This window comes from Actinia tenebrosa, unplaced genomic scaffold (genome assembly GCF_029948245.1).
Source record: "Actinia tenebrosa isolate PJP-AT-01 unplaced genomic scaffold, QUT_ActTen_1.0 PGA_scaffold3__52_contigs__length_22856419, whole genome shotgun sequence".
Classification (NCBI taxonomy): Eukaryota; Metazoa; Cnidaria; class Anthozoa; order Actiniaria; family Actiniidae; genus Actinia; species Actinia tenebrosa.
The window spans coordinates 2,849,798-2,857,042 of NW_028292580.1; the positions used below are offsets into that span (position 1 = coordinate 2,849,798).

The 7,245-nt window shown below is 36.2% G+C and overlaps 1 pseudogene across 1 annotated transcript; it reads right to left on the reverse strand.

Annotated features, from left to right (window-relative positions):
• Positions 1–1,408: 1,408 nt before the first annotated feature.
• Positions 1,409–6,257, reverse strand: LOC116306342 (uncharacterized; annotated as a pseudogene). Its single transcript, XR_016120826.1, has 11 exons — positions 6,250–6,257; positions 5,903–6,137; positions 5,585–5,763; positions 5,288–5,384; positions 4,622–4,956; positions 4,282–4,399; positions 4,126–4,217; positions 3,610–3,724; positions 3,193–3,483; positions 1,959–2,096; positions 1,409–1,467 (listed from the first exon to the last, which is right to left on the reverse strand). The product of XR_016120826.1 is annotated as an uncharacterized LOC116306342 (transcript).
• Between the last annotated feature and the right edge of the window lie 988 nt (positions 6,258–7,245).

Here is a 7,245-nt window from a genome sequence, read left to right on the forward strand (position 1 = left end):
AATTAGTTGAATCATTGCTCTTCTTTCTTCAATTTCCAATTCTAGTCTCTGTTTTCTCTCTTGCTCCTCCATCTCTTGGTTTTTTGCTTTCAGCTCCAATTCCAATTTTCTCATCTCCAATTCTTTTTCTTTTAATTCTGCCTTTTGGTCGTATTTCTTGGCAAGTAACTCAATGGCAGATAACTTGGTAACCCTTTGTTTTGCTTTTAGTTTCCCTACATGACATATCAAATACTAATTAAACTGTTTGGCAAAATTACGAATCAAGCATCCTATCCCCCCGCCCACCCAAGAAACGCTGTTTCATTAGCTGAGCCATGCTTCATTATAAATCATCGGATTCGCACATTTGAAATTTTATTAATAAAACAAGGGCTCTCTACTGTTCAAATGGTAGCTATACCTTTGGACTTTCTTGGGGTCTTGACATCATCATCATAATCGTTGTCGTCATCATCACTTTTATTTTCGTCAGAGGAGGAATCAAGAGCTCTTTCTAAAATAAAAAAAGCTGATTAGATTGGGAAATTCAACTGAAGACTTTATTCTAAATCTCAGCAGTCTCATCTGAAAAGCAACCCAGAGGAAACAGCTGAAATTCGGGCTATGAAGAGTCATAGTTTAGTTCATACTTGACATTGCTTCCATGGCAGCCCTTCTCATATCTGCCCCTTTCTTTTTCTCCTCTTCTACTTTGCGCTTCTTCTCTTGATTTTCTTTAGCTTTTAGTAATTCCATGTCTGCACGATAAGTGGCAATGTCTTCTAACAGCTGATGCAGTTCATCGTAATCTTCCTCGGTTCCTGACCTTTTAAGACAATACATTTGTTGAGTTGTGCTTTGACTGCACTGAGGGTCCTCAAGGGTGGGTCCTAATCCCATTTCCCAACCCTAATCCCATAATCTCAGCCTATGGTTTGTTCAAATGTCAATATAATTCCCATTTTTGATTTTTTTTGTTTTGTTGTTGTTTTGTTTTGTTTATAACTCCTATTCCCAGTGCATGAATTCCCTTCCCAAGCACAAATCGGGCGAATCCCAGCACTCACTTTAACCCTTCAGGACCCTCTACATTATGTGTAGCACCAATTCCTTTTGGATTTGCTATTTTTTGGGCAAAGAAAATGGTAATGACATCTGAACAAACCATAGGTTGAGAATGCGATTAGGACTGGGATTTGGATAAATTTGGGGCTGGGAAATGGGATTAGGGCCCTCTTCATAGACAATTACCTTTTTAAAGCCCTTTCATCTTCTTCGTGATATTTTTTTAACAGGCGTTCCATCCTATCCTTGCACCCTCTTGCCTTTAGCTCCACTTTCTTTCCTTCTTGGCTGAAAGATTCGCTAAGTCTTTCAGCTATTTCGTCCCATTCACTGGGTTTTTCAGGTTTGTTTTCAGCAACTTCGATGGCCAACTTTAAATCGTTCGCAAGGTTTGGCCAGCGAAACGGAGCCATTATCAATCTTCAATTTATTAAAGATATGTTTATATAGTAAACTCATACAAATTATAATTCAAAATATTATAAAAATAAGAATAAATGATGGTGCTTTCCACACTAAGAGCACAAAATTTGTACTTGCGATCAGAGTTTAGAGCAAACAAATTCGACAGGGTTTCAAAAGCGCCGTCATTTCGCGGCCTTTTCTCTTGCAAGCCTCGAAACCACTTGCTATGAATAAAAATGGTTGTCCCCATTTATTACACTCTGTTTGAGACTTATTTTCGCGAGAAATAAACAAAATTTCTAGTTCTACAGAAAAGCCGCCATCTTGTTCTCGCATGTTTCGATAGCGCTGTCTTTGAGAAAATTGTTTTCATACTTAGTTTTGGCTTTTTCGTCCTTCAAATACAATCCAAACAAAAGCTAAGATGATGATTCAAGCATTTATATTAGTAATACGTAGAATATATATTAATATTTTGTCGAAAAAAACTGAGGTAATCACCTTACCTGTAAACACTTCTCCAGACGTAGAAAACCTCAAGATTTACGGCAGACGTGACCGCTGAGGTCTGGTCACGTGGTCTCTAGAGGTTTGCGGTTTGAGGTATTCGTAAAAAAACCTCAATCTAAAACTCCCTGTTAACCCTGAAGACAAACATAAATCGTGTAGTCTCACTTCCTCAATCACCATTCTCCATTCTCTCATGGCCCTAGTGTAACCTAATAATAGATAGCATTTTTCGTACTCTTAAAAACGTGATATTTCAATCCAAATAGAGTGGATTGACATATATTGATGCTGTTTCTCCTCCCTAGGAGTCACTCTTTTATTGCTTTCCTTTTCAAATTTTACGAACTTCACAAACCTAGCTATATTACATTAGGGAACATGGTCGTGGATTCTGCGGTTTCTTAATCGATCTAAAACCCAATATGATAGGAATTCAGGTTAGATTATGCTTAACACTGTCTACTGATGCCCCCAAACATTCACTTAGTATTTAAGTTTCATTAGGAAATCGGGACGAAAATTTCAAGTAAGTTCGTATGAACTTCACTAGGTCCTAGGGTTTGAAGAAATTTTAAAATGATCAAAAAACGTGCATCTTCATGAAAAACTGCAATATCTTTCCACCGTTTTAATGTAGTCCCACCAAATTCAAGCACATACATTCTAGGTAACTGTACTAGATTTTGAGTTAGAAGGATTTTGCTGGCCAAAATTGTCAAAATTTGCGTAACCGAAAAGTAGCTGTTTTGAGCAAATCTAACCATTCCAAGCGGATAATGATAACTTCTTACAAACATTGCGGATAGGAATGGATTTTATACCAGTTGATAAGAGGTTTCTTCCGCACACTACACCAAAAGTGGAGGATAAAATAACATAATTCTAGGAAGTTATGATTTTTTATATGTACCCCTGTAAAATGCCGCTCAAGTTACATTTTTTTACGCAATCGTTGGCGAAGCTTGGATCCATCTATAATAAAAAAAAAAGGTTCTAAAACTTCACACTTCAATCATTCGCCATCATCATGTATTGGGACTGCAATTATTCAGAGCCATCTAAATAATCTTGATTGAATTAAATTCTCAATTTAATCGCGATATTACCATGTTTTGTCTGTATACACCTACATAGAAAACAAGTTTTTGGTGGAAAGATCTGAAAGTATAGTTCAATTTGAGACAATGGGTGTATAAACTGAGAGGTGTGTTATCATGATCCATTATTTACCTGCAAACTTTCCCATGTTTACTGCCATATGGGTCATTGAGTATTGCAATCGCTGCATTTGTTTTTTCAAATATTTGGTGGCTTTTTCCTCCAAAACTTTGGCCTCGTTCTCGTGGTTTGATGTGTAAGATGGAAGATTGGAGACTTTGGGCTTCCACGCATACATTTCTTTTCCAACATCGTACAACGTTTCTTCCTTGACTGTTTGATGACGTATACCATTCAAGTAAGTTAGATGGGCCTTCTCGTTATCTGTAATTTTCGGCTTTTGTTGTGACTCATTCTCTGCAGCTATGAAAAGCAGAAAAAAATTAATTTTACTCATCAAAAAAAAACTTGCAGTAACGCTTCACATGGAAATCAAACTTGTGCTATATATCATGTGTCACTTATAACATTTATGAAAGTTATGGATACCTTTTGCCACTTGAAGAACCTCATCCTTCCATTCCATGACACACTGATGGTTTGAACCCAATGCAGAAAGTTCTTTGAGGATGTTTTTCTTTAATTCTGTCAACTGTTTTTCCACCTGTAAAAAAATGTTAGCAACCATGTAGAATCAATGGGTTTTACAGTGAACATCTAAATAAACCTTTATTCAGCAATGCACCAAGACTTGAACATTGTAGTTTGCATTGTGCATTTGAGGTATGTAAAGCATTCCTTATCGACTCAAACGTTGATGAAATACAGAAAACTTATTTTTGTTTCTAATCTTTCTATAAGGAAACTCTATTACAGGTTTCATTCTTGTGCCTTCCACAATTTCATGTAAGATGGCCATTTTTTGAAAGTCAGAGAGAATTGACACCCATCAAATGCACAGTGCATGCAAACTACAATGTTGTAAAGTGTTGGGGTAAGGCTTTGCCAGAATTGATGGTAAACCTGCTTCTTCACGTGGTTTCAAAATCAATTATTTTGGCCTACCTTTTTATGCCTACGAGCAAGGTAAATTGGAAGATTAATAATTTTTCTTTTATTCCACCGCAAGGCATGTTCTGTTAACAATTCTTCACGTCCTACAAAACAACAAAAATTAGGGCCAAATATAGAATATTGCATTTCAAACTACCCTAGTGGGACATGGTCATGAACTTTTTATTGATTGCTATCCAAGCCTAGAAAAGTGGCTGTTGACAAGCTCTGCCTTCTCCCCGGTTGTTCCTGGTGCACCTTTCTGCCATCTTCCACCCCATAATGCCTGACATCAATGAGAAACAAAGAAATTGAAATACATGGCTTAACATGTGGCTTATGGCAATACTACACATGATTCAGGTCTTTGTTATTCATGTGCCAACTAAATTCTAACAGTTGGCTGGTAAAATTAGGAGCTGTGAAATATTGGCATTTCAATGCTTTGTTAGTGAACAAAAAGTATAACGTACGTAGTAATAAATTGCCACATTAAACTGCAACAAACCTGACAATACCATGCATGAGCGTTAGCATGCATCACAGACAATGCTGGTTTCATTGTGATAGCATTGTTTGGATTGTTTTTTTGCAACCATGGCCAGTATTTGCAGACTACGTCATACCAGAAAAAAGGACCTTTTTGGGATTGTAGTGGTTGACTTGTAGGTAATGTGCATAGCCATAAATTTCTCCGTACATGATGTTGACTCCATTTTGAGCAAGGGCATGTCGACAAACTGATATCTCAAGGCCAGTTTCACTTAGGTTTTTCTTCTTCTTTAAGTTATTTCCAGCTGCTCTCCAGTTTGAATCTCCACACATACTGCCAGCATCTGAACTCTTAGGGGAAATTTCAATAATCAGAATCTTGTAGTTAGATGCTTCAGAAAACCCCCAGAAAACCCCAGGATGACATCTTCACCTTTGGTCTTTAGTTTAATTAATAACTGTAATGTAATTTTAACTGCTTCCATTTTGTAATGGACGGCAAAAATGGGTTGGGGGCTGGTGGTGGGGCTATAGGCTATATATATATGCGCAATTTTTACCTTTTTTTATACTCATTTCTTATATTTTTTCCAGTCTTAGCCCTTCCCATACTTCTCTCTCATATAGCCCTCCCCCTTTTCAGAATGCTCTGTGGTCCATGTTTGTTCATAGTAGTCATTACCAGGTGTTTTGCATCTTTGTAAACTTCCTGGATGTGTTTGTCAACTTTTTCGTTGGAAGCCATGAACGTTTCTCCATAGTAACAGTCCTTCATTCTTCTGTTTGAAGCAATCAAACAGGAAAGTAATATAATATTTAACAACTATTTCGTGGTTTGTTACATACTACAACTATTGATATTAATGACTTGCAAAGAGAATGAAATGTAGCTTAGACTTTTAAAGCACACAATACAGGTCGATATGTAAATAGAAAAAAAAAGATAAGGTAGGCGATCATTTCACTAAAGTGCACTTGCCTTCCAGCAGACTTAAACCTGTACAGTTTCATATTGCCATCAACATGAACAGAATGTTGTTCTTCAGAGCAACATGGACAGTCCATCCAGTTGACTTGCCGCAGTCTATCAAGCTCAAATTCACAATACTTCCATTCTTGGAAGGAGACTCTAAAGGCATTTCCATTGATGGTGGGGATCTAAAACCAAAACCTATGAACATTCTTTCTATGTCATAAAAAACATAACCATAAATAGAATAAAACCCTTAACATAACAGGAAAAAGATCAGTTTTAGAATAGATGAAGTTTAAAAACAAATATTATGAAGGTACTTACTCTTCCATGTTTTTGAGATATTTGTTCCAAAGACTTTAAGAAAGCATTTTCTGATATCCCAGGTATCTGTTTCTGTAAAATATCCCAGTATACAAACATTTCTTGATCAAATGCATTAGTAACATTGGTTTTGCTTCCAGGCCAAAATCCAAGCTGTATAAGTACATTTGGGTTGGAAGATGAGAATAACTTATTACAACTAGTGCAAAGGAAGTTCCTGTGACAAACATCAAACCTTCCTGAAAAAAGAAAGCAATTGAAATTAAAAATGCTAGCCTAAAGTTTATTAACTGTACTAAATCTTGATCTACGCTATTTGGGGGCACAACTGACAGTATTTAGTTAACATCCACATACCATTAATGTTGACAACTATACAATGAGATGCAGGAGATGGGTCCTTTGGGGTGCACTGACTTTGACAGGTTGGACATAACAAGTGGCAACTTGATGGTAAACTTCTAACTATGTATAATAACACAACATATATTAATTTCAGTAAAGCTCCTGCATGTTCCCTTAGCATACAGTAGGTAAATAGCTTCCTTACATAGAGTTTTTCATGGCACCCATGTTTGATAATAAGGTCATGAATAATTCAATAGCTTTACATGACAAGAGAATAGATTTTCCAAAGGAGAATATTTTTTGTTTTGCCCTAAAAGGCTGCTATGACATCACAAGAAAACCTTTACTGTTACTGTTCAAATTTATTTTATCCACAACAACACATCAGATAAATGATGACTTAGTACATTAATTCTGATAAATAATCTCTTGAAAAAATGAGTAAAATGAGTATAAAACAGAGGCGTGCTTTATTGCGCTAAATAAGAATTTTTAATAGGGACATTGGTTGTATCCTACCTAATTGCTATCATCTTATCCTAATGAAATAATTTTTTTGTAAATATCTCACGCTTTTATTTTTACTAGTGGTGTATTTATTCATGCGAAAGCTTGGTTATTATCAAAAATTAACGTGGTTGAACAGATGTAATAATTGTAATGAAACCTACGTACATAGACGTTTTGAGTATAAAACAATTCACTGACTTATTAAATATTTTATTCATGCAAATTAGGGTTCAGTATTATTGTAATAATTGAATTCAAGCGTTTTACGTTTTACATTGTTCTTTATTAGAGCCAAACTTCGTTCTAAACTACAGATGAGAAAAACCGTGTGTCTCACCGTCGAACGACGTTGGCTTCTAACCACGCCGTCCGCCGGTGATGACGTCACGACTGTCGCGGTATGCAGCTACATGGCTCCTCTAAATACCCTAATGGTATTTACAATCAATCAAACGTGAAAAACTGTTCAAACTAAAGTTCATTCT